The sequence below is a fragment of the Amblyraja radiata genome, chromosome 2 (assembly GCF_010909765.2).
Source record: "Amblyraja radiata isolate CabotCenter1 chromosome 2, sAmbRad1.1.pri, whole genome shotgun sequence".
Classification (NCBI taxonomy): Eukaryota; Metazoa; Chordata; class Chondrichthyes; order Rajiformes; family Rajidae; genus Amblyraja; species Amblyraja radiata.
In genome coordinates, this window is record NC_045957.1 from 143,335,716 (window position 1) to 143,352,288 (window position 16,573).

Here is a 16,573-nt window from a genome sequence, read left to right on the forward strand (position 1 = left end):
CAAGTTTATTCGTCACATACACATACGAGATGTGCAGTGAAATGAAATGCAGCGAGTACAAGCCTATCCAGTCTTTCTTCATATGAAAGTCCTGCCATCCCAGGAATCGGTCTGGTGAACCTTCTCTATACTCCCTCTATGCCAAGAATGTCCTTCCTCAGATTAGGAGACCAAATAGCAGAGAGCTGTAGATGTACCCGAGTCCATCACACAGAGCAGCATACCCACCATTGATTCCATCTACACTTTATGCTACCTCAAAAATGCAGCCAAATTTAAGATTTTTAAAATAGTTACAAGGGGTGGAGGCGGGACTGTTATAATTACACAGAGCGCAGAAAGCCACAAGGGCGCAGAAATAAATCGACCAGAGACTTGTCACACCCCAGTCATTCTTTCTTCTCCCTGCTCCCATTTCGTAGAAGGTACAGAAGCTAGAAAGCGTGCACCACCAGACTCAGGAAAAACTTTATCCCACTCTGTTATCAAGCTTTTCAATGGTTCTTCCATATGCTAGGGTATGGTCTGATTCACCTCTGCCCCATTGGGCTTTGATTTTGGAACTAATGCACACAATGCTGCAAGCTCTATTTTATATTTTGTATCTTCCACGGTGCTCTAGTGCACTTTAGTTTAATGATTGTATTTAGAAACATAGATAGAAACATAGAAAATAGGTGCAGGAGGAGGCCATTCGGCCCTTCGAGCCAGCACCACCATTCATTGTGATCATGGCTGATCGTCCCAAATCAATAACCCGTGCCTGCCTTCTCCCCATATCCATTGATTCCACTAGCCCCTGATTTATGTACAGCATATTGGATTTGTGTCAATAGTCTCAATGATAAACCTAAACCCAAGATGTTTGACTCAGTTTGCCATTAAATTATGAAATTATTTTCAAGAACATCAGGTTACATCTCCTGGTACCTCAACAATATTTAGTCATTATTCTAATGACATAAAGTGCTCGAGTAACTCAGCAAACCGGGCAGCATCTCTGGAGGACATCGATAGGCGACGTTTCAGGGCGGGTCCCTTCTTTAGATTGATTATATTTCAGGGGAGGAGAGAGTAAGCTGGAAGAGAGGTGGGTGCTGCCAAAGTCTGAAGGAGGGTCTCGGTCTGAAACGTCACCTATCCATGCTTCTCCAGACATGTGGAAGGAATACAGGTGGAAGGGGATGGCAGAGGTACGGGAACAGGGGGAGGGGGGGGGGAGGGGTAGGGGGCTTGAGGGAGATTTCGAGAAATGGGTACACATCTAGGTGGGGCACAGGGAAGAGCGGGGTTAGAAAAAAGGAGGGGAGAGGGATCTTTGTAAGTTAGTTATCCAGAATTGGAGAACTCAACGTTCATAAGGATATGTTGTAAGCTGTCCAAGTGTAATATGAGATGCTGTTCCTCCAGTTTGTATTTGGCCTCACTCCAGCAAATGGAGGAAGCACTGGACAGAAAGGTCAGTGTGGGGATGGGAGGAGGAGTTAAAATGGTTCACAGCCAGGAGATCCAGCAGGCCTTGGCAGATCAGAGGGCAACTGCTCTGTGAAATGGTTGCCCAGTCTACACTTGGTCTCACCAATGTAAAGGAGGCCACGTTATTTGAGTATATGAGCAGGGAGGTTCTACTGCAGTTGTACAGGGCTTGGTGAGACCACACCTGGAGTATTGCGTACAGTTTTGGTCTCCTAATCAGAGGAAAGGCATTCTTGCCATAGAGGGAGTACAGAGAAGGTTCACCGGACTAATTCCTGGGATGGCAGGACTTTCATATGAAGAAAGACTGGATAGACTCGGCTTGTACTCACTAGAATTTAGAAGATTGAGGGGGGATCTTATAGAAACTTACAAAATTCTTAAAGGGTTGGACAGGGTAGATGCAGGAAGATTATTCCCGATGTTGGGCAAGTCCAGAACAAGGGGTCACAGTTTAAGGATAAGGGGGAAGGCTTTTAGGACCGAGATGAGAAAATCATTTTTTACACAGAGTGGTGAATCTGTGGAATTCTCTGCCACAGAAGGTAGTTGAGGCCAGTTCATTGGCTATATTTAAGAGGGAGTTAGATGTGGCCCTTGTGGCTAAAGGGATCAGGGGGTATGGAGAGAAGGCAGGTACAGGATACCGAGTTGGATGATCAGCCATGATCACATTGAATGGCGGTGCAGGCTCGAAGGGCCGAATGGCCTACTCCTGCACCTATTTGTTATGTTAGGAACACCAAATGCAGTAGATGAGGTTAAAGGAGGTACATGCCAATCCCACCCTCTCTGAACACAACAACTGCCTTGACTTCTTCACTCCCCTTACAAACTCCAATCTCACCTCTTCTGAGCGCATTTGTAAATCAGTATCTGCAGTTCCTTGTGCCTAGCCTTCCATCTACATCCTTTAAAATAATGTGATCTCGTCCATTTCTTCATGCAGTTTGACACCTTCAAAGGCACAGAGAGGACTTCCACATTTCCTGATAATGCAAAGGCAATTATGCTTCAAAGATACTCTGTTGACTGCAAAAACATTTTTAAACAATGCAAAATCATGGAAGAGTAAACTTAAAAAAGTATAACTCAGGTTCAAAACAAACATGGTAATCTCAGTATAATTCTGACCCAGAAGATTGATGCAAGCATAATGTGCACATAAGAGCCATGCTCGTACAAACCTTTAATACTTTTCACAAAACAAAAGATGACCCATAGAGCCTTGGCCAGCTCTGACATGATGAATCAAATCAAAAAGAACAATCCAGCCTAAAACCAAACCTCACAACATAGTTTGCGAGATTGGTAAATTTGACGCATAATTTGGAAAGAGAATGAGAATGAAAGAGAATGTAAGGAAGCAGAGGAAGATGGCGAAAGTTATTTTACACACTGGAGGCCTGTAACTAACGTTGTGCCTCAGGGATAGTTGCTGGACTATTGTTGTTTGTGGTTTATATCAAGGATTTGGATGAGAATGTTGAAGCCATGATTAGTAAATTTGCAAATGATATTAATGTGGTTGGTATCGTAGGTTGGTATCGTAGATAGCAAAGATGGTTATCAAAAATAGTAGCAGGATCTTGAGCAGTTGGGCAAGTGCAAGGTATTGCATTTTGGGAAGTAAAACCAAGGCAGGACTTTCACATTGAATGGCAGGGCCCTGGGGGGTGCTGTAGAACAGAGGGATCTAGGGCTGCAGATACATAGTTCCTTGAAAGTGGAGTCACAGGTAGATAGGGCAGTTGAGAAGGCTTTCAAAGTGGCGTCATAGGGCGGTTGAGAAGGCTTTCAGTTACATTGGCCTTCAATAGTCAGAGTACAAGACATTGGTGAAGCCACATTTGGAGTACTGTGTTCAGTTTTGCTCACCTGCTAGTAGAACGATGTAGTTAAGCAGGAAAGAGCACACAGATTTATGAGGATGTTTTAATTTCAAGTTTAGTTTAGACATACAGCCTGAAAACCGGCACTTCAGCCCACCAAGTCCATGTCAACCATCGATCACACATACACTACGTCTATGTACGCTACTCAATACTCTGACTGATGAAGGCCAATGTGCCAAAATACTTTTTGACCACCTTATCTACCTGCGACTTGACCTTCAAAGCTCATCTTGCTCTGTATGTTCTCATTGTTGTAGATGACAAACAGTAACGGGCCCAGCACCGAACCCTGAGGCACACCACTAGTCACAGGCCAGTCTGAAAAGCAACCTTCCACAAGTCTGAAGAAGGGTTTCGGCCCGAAACGTCACCCATTTCCTTCGCTCCATAGATGCTGCTGCACCCGCTGAGTTTCTCCAGCATTTTTGTGTACCTTCCACAAGTCAAGTCTAGTTTATTCGTCACATACACATACGAGATGTGCAGTGAAATGAAAAGTGGCAATGCTCGCGGACTTTGTGCAAAAAGACAAACAAACAAACTACAAACAGAATCGCATATTCTTTTACATATTAAATATTGTGGGCGGAAGGAAAAACCATCACTCTCTTGGGAAAATTGGGCCAAAGGACCCATTTCCATGCTGTATGACTCTAATGTTAATCTCGATTCAACGTATAAGAGTCTTTCTTCCCACTTTAAGCAGGACCTGAACACACCCAAGAATGGTCCCGACCTGAACATGGCCCACCTATTCTGCCTAACCCCATTAAGTTATTTCAACACTCAAGACTCTAGCATCTGTATTTCTTTGTGTTTCCTCTTCATGAATTATATATATTTTACTAAGAGAATCACAACAAATTCCATTCCCATATCATCATTTGTGGTGTAGGAAGGAAGAGCAATTGCTGGTTTAAACCGAAAAAATAGAGACAAAAAGCTGGAGTAACTCACGGGGACAGGCAGGCAGCACCTCTGGATAGAAGGAATGGGTCGAGACCCTTCTTCAGACTGGTGACACTATTCAGGAACACACGAGTTGGCCGAGAAGTGGAGTTTTCAGATGAACGCAACTGGCAATAGCTCACATTTCCGTGCCATGCACAACTCACACCTCAGCCTCAAGTTGCTTCTGGCCCGAGCTCAGATGATCAGATGACTTCAGCAATGGTTGAAAAGGTTCATCTCCGGTTACAAACTGCTGGGAGGAGTCTGGCTACAAAATATCGCCCAAATGGAATTGAATAGATGAATCTCCAAAACTACCATTTCATTCCGCCCCTTATCAATTCCTGCTGCAACACAAATATAAATGACGAAGCTACAAGGAACAAACTCAGTGCACTAGTACTAGTACTGTTTTACAGGCCTGCTCATTGTTCCGTGGTGGGCTACACATGACAATTACATTACTCTTCAACGCTAGCGGATTGTGCCTTCGCGGTAACTATCTTTGCTGCTGACTCCTTCGCCTCTCCAGAAAAAGATTGTAGTTTAATGAGATAAAGAGGAAAAAGTACAAACTTTAATAACTGCATTGTTTAAATTGCTGAACAAATGGACTTTAAATGGCATTTACCTCGTATGTTCCGTGGACACAACGCTAGCACTCACCTCAGTCTCCTTTGTGGAGGCGTTGCAAGCTTCACTTTGCCATTTCTGTTCCTAGGTTACGTGCATTTCCACCACACACACACACACAGAGCCCCGGCGACCTGCAAAGTGTACTGCAGGAACTAGACAAAGCGGGATGACACGAACACGAAATTAAATGGTGTTCTGCTTCTCCTGCCGGCCTAAGATGGCTCAGGGTGGAGGGACGGGATCGATCGATCACAGCTCCTTCCCTCTTCTGCGTTTCTGGCCAGTCGCTCACTCCTGGAAGCATTCAGCTAAATGCAATCACCGGCGTCGCGAAAACTGCTGGCTACTCCTCGACACGGCTCCGGGTCCTAGCGCTCACTCACTCACCTGAAGCAAGTTGCACAGCTCTGGAGCAACTAACACGCAACACAGATCCTTGTCCCAGCCGTCAAATGCTTTGCAAGTTGCACTCGGGGTTGGGGAAACAACGGTGATCGCACTCACAAGTGTGAAACAATGACTTTGTTTCCCCCCCCCCCTTTAGGTGCACAGTTTGCGGAATGAAAATACAAGCCTCATCAGACCTCGCTTCAAATTGTACATTTGGGAGTTGAAAGATAAGTCTCTGTTGCAATGACTCAGTGAAATTTGCAATAAAGCAATCGCATTCTTAATTATAACAAGACACGACGAGGAAGATGACTGAACTTTATTGCCTTCCCTCACAGTGGGAAACGTTGATTCCGTTGTGTATGTTAAATTCTATCGTGTTGTGTTCTTTTTTATTCGTATGGCTGTATGGTAACTCAAATCTCACTGCACCAATTGGTGCATGTGACAATAAATGTAACTTGAACTTGAACACATGATTTACTTTTGTTTTAACACACCTAAGAAAAGATTTTGCATTTGCATGGCAATTCTCAGAATCTTGGAGATGTCTTAAAACACTATAGCCAGTGAGGTACTTTTGAGATCTACTGTATCCGCTTTCCATGTCCCCTATATATCAGTGAGACCAAGCTCAGGCTCGGCAATCGTTTCGCTGAACGCTTAGTCCGCCTAAACCTACCCAATCTCCCGGTTGCTAAACACTTTAACTCCTCTCCCATTCCCACACTGAACTTTCTGTACTGGGCCTCCTCCATTGTCAGAGTGAGGCCCAGCGCAAATTGGAGGAACAGCACCTCGTATTTCGCTTGGGCTGCTTACAACCCAGAAGTATGAACATTGACTTCTCTAACTTCAAGTAACCCTTGGTTTCCCTCTCTCTCCATCCCTCCCCCTTCATAGTCTGACTGTCAAGTAACATTTTTTCCTTGAACGTCATCTCCTTTGATGCCTGGTTTTCGCACCTTACACTTCCTTATCTCTGTCTCCCTCTCCCCTGACTCTGTCTGAAGAAGGATCCCAACCCGAAATGTCACCCATTCCTTCTATCCAGAGATGCTGCCTGTCCCACTGAGTTACTCCAGCATTTTGTGTTTATCTTCGAGATTTTTGAAGCGAGATTGTGTTGTTGTGAATGGAGAACAACAACCAATTTATGCACAGAATATATATTTTTAATAAAAACTCATTTTTAATCATATTAGAAAAATATACAAGGCTTAAAAATGTTGTGATATTTATTATGGACTGGAGTGTCCAAATCAGTGCCAAGGCCTGGACAGCAATCCTCACCCACACAAATGTTCCTTTCCCAGGTACAGAACTGACCATGTGCTCCCAGGAGCAGGTCCATGCAGTAAATACTAACTCTGTATTCTTTGATTCTCTTAATCCCCCAAAAATGAGATTTCCATCTTGACCCAGACACTGAGCTTCCATAGCTATCTGGAGAAGAAAATGCTAAAGATTCTCTCATCACTGAGTAAAGAAATGTCTGGTAGACAAAAGTGCTGGAGAAACTCAGCGGGTGCAGCAGCATCTATGGAGCGAAGGAAATAGGCAACGTTTCGGGCCGAAACCCTTCTAAAGAAATGTCTTCTCTGTCCTAAATGGTCAATATTCTCTCCTGAATCCTCGTTCGAGACATCCGAGCTGGGGAAAATATAAGATATCACTATGTTCAAAGATATCACAACTCATTCTTCCAAACTTTGGACAGCATAGACCAGTGTGCTCAATCTTATCTCATGAAAAATTGCACAATCCAATGGATCCATCCTTGTTGCTCTCCCTCTGTTTCATGTGTATCCTTCTTTACGGTGGGAGACAAATACACTCTTGAATCTTCACAGGTATACGGTAGAGAGCATATTGACTGGTTGCATCATAGCCTGGTTCAGCAACTCGTACAGCCAGGGACAAAGGAGATGACAAAAAGTAGCGAACACTGCCCAATCCATCATGGGTACAGACCTCCCCACCATTGAAGGGATCTAAGAGGCACTGTCTCAAAAAATGTTAACTTTCTTATGCCAAGATACCTTGCACATTTTTGTAAGGTGTAACAAAATACCAGCACATTTTTGATCATTTGAACAACATTCTGTAGTTTGGTATAGAGATACAGCATGGAAAGTGGCCCCTCAGCCCACCTAATCCACACCGGTGTCAGTTAACCTACAAAGCTGTTCAAGAAGGAACTGCAGATGCTGGAAGATCGAAGGTACACAAAAATGCTGGAGAAACTCAGCGGGTGCAGCAGCATCTATGGAGCGAAGGAAATCAAGAAGGAACTGCAGATGCTGGAAGATCGAAGGTCAAGAAGGAACTGCAGATCAGTCTGAAGAAGGGTTTCGGCCTGAAACGTCGCCTATTTCCTTCGCTCCATAGATGCTGCTGCACCCGCTGAGAACCTACAAAGCTGAATGCCTTTGGAATGTAGGAAGAAACTGGAGCGCACAGAAAAAATCCATGCGGTCACAGAATATCCAAACTGTACAGACAACACCTGTAGTCAGGATCGAGCCCGGGTTTTTGGCAGTAACTCTACTGCCACACCACTGTGCCATTCTGCTTTTCTATCATTATACGATTGCACATTTTACCACATTAAGCTCCATTTACCATATCCCATTCACTTATACTAGGCCCTCGCACAATTTCTCTGGATGACCATGTTGCCACTTAGCTTTGTATGATTATAAACTTGAATGTGTTACACTTATCCCACATTAATGTAGGATTATCGTAATTTGGTGATAGATGACACAGTATGGACGGGTGGGCCGGAGGGCTTGTTTGCGTGCTGAGTCTCTGTGATTCTATGACAAAATGTTTGTGTAGATTTTCTGCTATTTCCTGGTTCCCCAATAACATTTCTCCAAGTTAGTATCGCTTTTATATAAATCCATTCATCTGATAATTGTCCATCCACTGGTACTTTGAAACCAATGTGAAACAAATATAAGCCGAAAACTTTGCATCTATCTTTCTTGCACCATTGATTTGTTTCATATTCACATCATATAGATTTTTATAACTACCATGGACAAATGTATAGTAAATTTCATTTACCCCTCAAATATTCCGTGTTTTGAGAATACGTAAAGGAGTATACTAAGAGCACTTGCGATCAGTCCACCTAGGCCTACTGGATCTCCCGGTTACTAAACAGTTTTAACTCCTCTTCCCATTCCCATCCAGACCTTTCTGTCCCGAGCCTCCTGGATTGGCAGAATGAGGCCTCTCACAAACCTCGTGTTTTGCTTGTGCTTGGGCAGTTTACAATCCAACGGTATGAACAGTGAATTCTCCAATTTTAGGTAACTACAATCTGCACCTCCCTCCCCCTCTCCCGTGCCCCACCATGACTTGCATCTATTTCTCCCCTGCCCCTCCACCTACATTTCTTTCTCCAGCTTAACAATTCGCAACTCTTGGATCCTTGAGGCTGCTTTATTTTTATCTCCGGCCTTTGTTCAATCATCTGCCTTTCAAAACACCCCTCACCTGTTACTTACCAGGCATTGTCCTGCTCAACCCCCTAACCCCCCCCCCCCCCCCAAATCTGAAGGATCCCAATCTGAAACATCATCTATACATGTTCTCTGTAGATGCTGCCTGACCTGCTGAGTTACTCCAGCACTTTGGTGTTTTTTTTTGTAAAGCAGCATGTGCTGTTCCTTGTTTCCATACTGAAGCTGGAACACTTGTAAATAATGCCCAGCTTCAACACATCATCAATATTTATGTTGTTTAGAAATTGTGTGCGGGGGGGATGGGGGTGTAAAAGTATCTTTATCTGAATTTTAGATGCGAAGATGTTTTGCAATTGGTAATTCATTCACATTGTAGGATATTGAGTATAAGAGTTGGGACATTATGTTACAGTTGTACAATACGTTTAAAAGGCTGCCTTTGAAGTATTGCGTTGAATTTGTTCACCTTGTTTATAGGAAGAAATCCATTGTTGAAAGATTTAATAGGAATCTCAGGGGCAATTTTTGCACTTAATAGACAATGGGTGCAGGAGTAGTCCATTTGGCCCTTCGAGCCAGCACCGCCATTCATGTGATCATGACTGATCATCCACACTCAGAGGATGGGGGGGGTGTATGAAATGAGCTGCCAGAGGAAATGCTTGAGGCAGGTACAATATAACATTTAATAGCCACTTGATCAGGAATATGTGTAATTAAGCTCCTACAGCTTACCCCCCTTAGTCTAGTTCAGTAAAACACTGAGGCAAGCACTATTCTTCATTCCTTCCAACAATAACAAACTCCCTATACAATACCTAACCACCGCGGGTCCTATCCTTGTCTCTGCTCGTTCAAGCCCTTCAGCCTCATGCAAGCAGACACCTCCAAAAAGTCACGCAGTCCAAAGCGCCCCTCCAGAAGATCGACCCTGATCCTCGTGGGGTCCACTCTTTTATAGGTCATCAGACCCTGTGGCGTGACACTAGACGGAGGTGGCAGCCCCTACAAACCGATCACAAATATCGATTACATTATACAGTTATTGACAGTTCCCTAACCCAATCACAAAGTACCCCATTATATTGTTTCTGCAGAAAGTTCTAGCAGGATCTCAGTTGACATAGTTTACATAGGTATAGAAACATTTTCACAGGTAATGGTAAACAGTCTGAACAAGGCTTCACACTTTAACCAATCACAAGATAACAGCACAGACACTCTGCAACATAGTTAACAGTCTTTACAACTCCCCCTTATCTGAGCAATCCTGACCATGCATTTGCAACACATCTGAGCTCCTCTACAAAGTCCTCATGAATTTTAACAAAGGAAAGGACATCTGGACCTCATCTCATCCTGAATATCCATCTAGGGTCCAGACTTTGTGGAACCGGCTCACAGCTTGCAACTTTTCACGGAAAGAGACCAAGCAGCCCCTGCAAATGCAAAGATCCTCCATTTTGTAATACCTCTAATTTGGCCAATATTAACACATGGACAGGAAAGGTTTAAAGGGATATGGGACAAATGCTGGCAAATGGGACTACTGTAGATGTGGCATCTTGGTCAACTTGGACATGTTTGGCTGAAGTGCTTGTTTCTATGTTATATATCTATCTATATGATGAAATCTGTTGGTCTAATATCTTGGGTTTTTTCCCCCCATTGGTAAACTTTTAGTCTCCTTACTTGAGAAGGGACGTTCGTACCATGGAGGGAGTGTAATTACAGTTTACGGGACTAATTGTTGGGATGTATGATGAGCGATGGGATCGATTAGGCTTAATGTCACTGGAAAAATGTTTTAAACAGAGGTGGAGGCCATGTTGTTAAAATATTCAAGAAGAATGCTTAAGGGATCAAAAATTTAGATAAAGGATATGAACAGGGTGCTGAAGTGGATTATCGGCCATGATTATGTTGAATAGTGGGACAGGCCTAATCAACGAAATGGCCTATCTTCTTTATTTATACCATTTATTTTGGCTTTTACACTCAGTAATCCTGACCTATCATTACTCTTTTCAACCAAATGCCAAATCATATTTCTTGGTCTCTTTATACATATCATGTTTCCAAAATGGAATAATTTCATTGTTTCTGTATAACTGCAGCAATTATTACTATTTTGATTCCTGCTCTTTATTTACAACTGAATCTATCTCACTTTTTTGGGTAACTTTTCACACAAAGGGTGGTGGGTGTGTGGAACAAGCTGCCAAAGGAGGCTGTTGAGGCTGGGACTGTCCCAACGTTGAAGAAACAGTTAGACAGGTACATGGATAGTATAAGTTTGGAAGGATATGGACCAAACGCAGGCATGTTGGCCGGGTTGGGCAAGTTGGGCCAAATGACCTGTTTCCACACTGTATTATTCTGTGATTATGACTTTCCTTCTCTCAAATGTCTTAACATTCACAAAGAACATTTGGCAGAATCTCAGTATCTTTTACTTCATCATACGAGTAGTGCCAATCCAGTGTGTGGCACACAATTGTCAAGGAAAGGTCTAATGTTTATAGAAGACAACACAAAGTGCTGGAGTCACTCAGTGGGTCACACAGCATCTATGGAGCTCATTTTTATAGTTTGGGTTGCAGCTTGGTCAAATCTTTGATTTATTAAAAAAATGTTCTTTTTGCATAGATTCATTTTTCCTCCCTCTGGTTCTACCTTTCGAGACGTAATGAATATTTTATAGCTCATTGTATATAATACAATTCTGAAGCCTTGGGACTTTAATCCAGATGTTTTACCTTCAGGATCAATGCAATTGATTCTCATCAAAACATGTACAGGATATGAAAGAACCAAATAAGCCTTTGATGTTGGGTTGTTTTGAACTATGTCCTGAGGCTTCCCTTATACAAAAATATTGGAACAATTGACCAGTTTAACAGGATGTGAGATCCAGTTAGTCAGCAGCAGACATTTCAAAACATTCAATAATTTATAACGTAGGCAAAATATTAATAATTATTGCTAAATTTAGATGAAAAAACATTCAAAGCAAACCCAGGACTTCGGTGATGCTGGACTTGCAGATTTCTGTTTTAATGGATGTTACTTTTATTAATACCTCAACACTCTTTCAATTCACTTTTATGATGTTACACAGAATCACAACAAACCACTTAAGTTTAAAAGGAGCATGAAAGCCAGGGCCCTGGTGAGTGGAAATGGAGTGCAGGAATGGGAGCGATGGTGAGTGAAAAGGGAGTGTTGGAACTGGGGGGCTGGTGAGTGGGAAGGGAGCTCGTGAACTGCGGTTCATGCAATTGAAAAGTAAACTACATCTTGGATGAGTGGAAAGTGTGGCAAACTTTATCCATCAAGTTAAATGCCATTCATCTGGATTTCCCATTAGTCCAATAGTGGATTATTGGAGTTTGACTGTACCTACCCAGGCCCTTCTCTATTGAACTAAATGTTCCTACATTGTCTATGGTACAGGCACAATAAGCAGATCCTGGTGCCAGGACATTTCTACAATGCTGCTGAAGTATAATCAGCACAGCCCCAATGAATAACCATGAAGATTGCAGTACTTCCAAACTCACATGTGCGTCCTTAATTTATTGACACTTATTGGAGGAAACATTGGCAATTCCACATAGAACATTAAAAAACAGCAAAATTGAACACTTTCAAATTTCATTATGAAGTATCCCTTCACTTAGTTGTTTTTCTTTTGACTCAATTATAAAAGCGAGACAATGTGCTGTACATTAAAAATGGTGTATCTCCTAGTCACATACACCATACAAAACCTATCACTGATCGTTGGATGCAGTCATTGGGTATGTTACAATACTTACCTTCAGCGGCGCTGCAATTCTGCCACTGGCCGTGTGCGCGATTCTGGCGCCTTTGAGGGGGGGGGGGGCGGGTTTAAAACGCGTTTTTTCCCTACCTTGTCCTGGATTATATTTGGTTGTAGTGCAAGCTTTTGCTGAAGAATCGTTCCGACGGGCGTCTGTGTATTTTTTCTTTTAAATCGCCCGACAAGTTCAGCGCTGGAGTAATTTTAAAATCAGCTTCAAAAGCCTTCAACGCCGACAATGGGGACGGATTTCAGGTACGGGACAGGTAAACGAAAGCCGTTTATTTTATGTATAAAAGTGCTCCTTAAGATGCCTTTAATTCACATTTTAAGTTTCGAAACGGGGATTTTTTTTTCCCATATGAACCGGCAGTATTTTTGCTGCCGATACGGGTTTAAATTCACTGCCAACCACAACGTTCCAAATGACCGCGTTCCAGAAAAACACACTCGCAAGATGATTTAAATGGCCATTCATTTACAGGTATTAAACATTAAATTCCTTCCATTTGGCCTATAAATCCATGATATTGAGATAAAAAAATTATGTTATATTGTGAATTCTTGTGTGAATGTTATTTGGACCCTTAGGCTATTTAAAAATGTTAATCTATTCTTAAGAAATTGATAGATGTTTAGATTTAGTAATTGAATTTTGCAATTAGCTACAATTAGGTAACTAACTAATTATATGCTTTAATTTCAAGTCATCTAAGTAAGATTGTTTCATATTTGTTTCAGAATGCTTCAATCTATTATAATTGAAAATTTCTTTCTGAAAATGGGCTTTTGACTGTCCTCGATCACAGCTTTTGTGTTAAGTCAATGGAAAAGCAATAGGGAACAAGATGCTAATTTCCGAGTATGGAAAATGGCCATAACCTTTTTTAATACTGAAGATATTAAAGTGAATTAGGTGTCAAATTAAACTTCTTTTTATGCTTTATCTGATGGGATAAATTACAGACTTGATTTTTAAAATCTCAAAATTTTGTAACATTGCTAGTCATAGATAAAACAGACCAGCACACTATATAGATGGTTATTTTATGAAAGGAGTGAGACTTTTATCATCAATACTGGAAAGTAGGAAACACAACAGCCAATTTACAAATAGCAAGATCCCAAATAAGAATTGTATAATCACTTAATAATTTGTTTTTAAATGTTAGAGAGAATAAATATTGACCAGGACAGGAAGAATGAATTTGCAACACTTCTTTGAAATAGATCCATGGATCTTTTACATACAATTGAGGGCAGATGCAATATTAGTTTCATCCTGATGTCAAACTGAGAGTACTTCATCCCCTCAATATCCCTCTTGATGTCATTCTGGATTATATGGTTAAGCTACTGAATCGAGACCTGACCCAATAAACACCCAAGATAGACACAAAAAGCTGGAGTAACTCAGCGGGACAGGCAACATCTCTGGAGAGAAGAAATGGGTGACATTTCACGTCAAGACCCTTCTTCAGACTGAAGGGTCTCGACCCGAAATATCACCCATTCCAGAGATGCTGCCTGAGTTACTCCAGGTCTCGTTGCATCTCCTTTTCCTAATCGACCACCATTCAGATAATAGTCTACTTTCCTGTTTTTGCCACCAGTAGATAACCTCACATTTATCCACATTATACTGCATCTGCCATGCATTTGCCCACTCACCCAGCCTACCCATGTCACCTTGCAGCCTCCTAGCATCCTCCACACAGCTAACACTGCCCCCCAGCTTTGTGTCATCCGCAAACTTGGAGATGTTGCATTCAATTGCCTCGTCCAAATCATTAATATATATCGTAAATAGCTGGGGTCCCAGCACGGAGCCTTGTGGTACCCCACTAGTCACTGCCTGCCATTGTGAAAAGGACCCGTCTACTCCTACTCTTTGCTTCCTGTCTGCCAGCCAGTTCTCTATCCACATCAATACGGAACCCCCAATACCGTGTGCTTTAAGTTTGTATACTAATCTCTTATGTGGGACCTTGTCGAAAGCCTTCTGAAAGTCCAGATATAATACATCCACTGGTTCTCCCTTATCCACTCTACTAGTTACATCCTCGAAAAATTCTATAAGATTCGTCAGACATGATTTACCTTTCATAAATCCATGCTGACTTTGTCCAATGATTTCACCACTTTCCAAATGTGCTGCTATCCCATCTTTAATAACTGACTCTAGCATTTTCCCCACTACCGACGTTAGACTAACTGGTCTGTAATTCCCCCTTTTCTCTCTTCCTCCCTTTTTAAAAAGTGAGGTTACATTAGCTACCCTCCAATCCTCAGGAACTACTCCAGAATCTAAAGTGTTTTGAAAAATTATCACTAATGCATCCACTATTTCTGGGGCTACTTCCTTAAGTACTCTGGGATGCAGCCTATCTGGCCCTGGGGATTTATCGGCCTTTAATCCATTCAATTTGCCTAACACCACTTCCCGGCTAACCTGGATTTCACTCAGTTCCTCCATCTCATTTGACCCCCGGTCCCCTGCTATTTACGGCAGATTATTTATGTCTTCCTTAGTGAAGACAGAACCAAAGTAGTTATTCAATTGGTCTGCAATGTCCTTGTTCCCCATGATCAATTCACCTGTTTCTGACTGCAAGGGACCTACATTTGTTTTAACTAATCTTTTTCTCTCCACATATCTATAAAAGCTTTTGCAGTCAGTTTTTATGTTCCCTGCCAGTTTTGTTTCATAATCTATTTTCCCTTTCCTAATTAAGCCCTTTGCTGGTCTCTGAATTTCTCCCAATCCTCTGGTAGGCTGCTTTTTCTGGCTAATTTGTATGCTTCATCTTTTGTTTTGATACTATCCCTGATTTCCCTTGTTATCCACGGATGCACTACCTTCCCTGATTTATTTTATTGCCAAACTGGGAGGAACAATTGTTGTAGTTCATCCATGCAGTCTTTAAATGCCTTCCATTGCATATCCACCGTCAACCCATTAAGAATCAATTGCCAGTCTATCTTGGCCAATTCACGTCTCATACCCTCAAAGTTACCTTTCTTTAAGTTCAGAACCCTTGTTTCTGAATTAACAATGTCACTCTCCATCCTAATGAAGAACTCAACCATATTATGGTCACTCTCGCCCAAGGGGCCACGCACAACAAGACTGCTAACTAACCCTTCCTCATTACTCAATACCCAATCTAGAATAGCCTGCTCTCTCGTTGGTTCCTCTACATGTTGGTTTAGAAAACTATCCCGCATACATTCCAAGAAATCCTCTTCCTCAGCACCCTTGCCAATTCGATTCACCCAAGCTATATGTAGATTGGAGTCACCCATTATAACTGTTTTACCTTTGTTGCACGCATTTCTAATTTCCTGTTTGATGCCATCCCCAACTTCACTACTACTGTTAGGTGGCCTGTACACAGCTCCCAGCCTTGGTCACCCTGGAGCCATGTCTCCGTGATCCCAACTATATCATAGTCATTAATAGCTATCTGCACATTCAAGTCATCCACCTTATTACAAATGCTCCTTGCATTGAGACACGAAGCCTTCAGGCTTGTTTTTACAACACTCTTACCCCTCATACAATTATGTTGAAAAGTGACCCTTTTTGATTTTTGCCCTGGATTTGTCTGCCTGCCACTTTTACTTTTCACCTTGCTACCTATTGCTTCTACCCTCATTTTACACCCCTCTGTCTCTCCGCTCACACATTTAAGAAACCCTTTTCCTTTTAACTCCATCCTCAACTGTCCCATTTGACACCCCACCCCCCTTATTCTGTTTAAAACCACCCGTGTAGCAGTGGCAAACCTGCCTGCCAGATTGCTGGTCCCCCACCTGTTAAGATGCAATCTGTCCCTTTTGTACAGTTCCCCCTTACTCCAAAACAGATCCCAGTGATCTAAGAATCTAAATCCCTGCCCCGTGCACCAGTTCCTCCG

At 42.3% G+C, this 16,573-nt stretch overlaps 1 protein-coding gene across 1 annotated transcript in view; it reads right to left on the reverse strand.

Moving 5' to 3' along the window:
- LOC116969812 (probable palmitoyltransferase ZDHHC11) overlaps positions 1-5,353 on the reverse strand; it is a 138,535-nt gene extending 133,182 nt beyond the window's left edge. The window contains exon 1 of the mRNA XM_033016602.1: positions 4,989-5,353. The gene's annotated coding sequence lies outside the window, so the exon portion shown is untranslated. The remainder of the gene's footprint in view (positions 1-4,988) is intronic.
- Between the last annotated feature and the right edge of the window lie 11,220 nt (positions 5,354-16,573).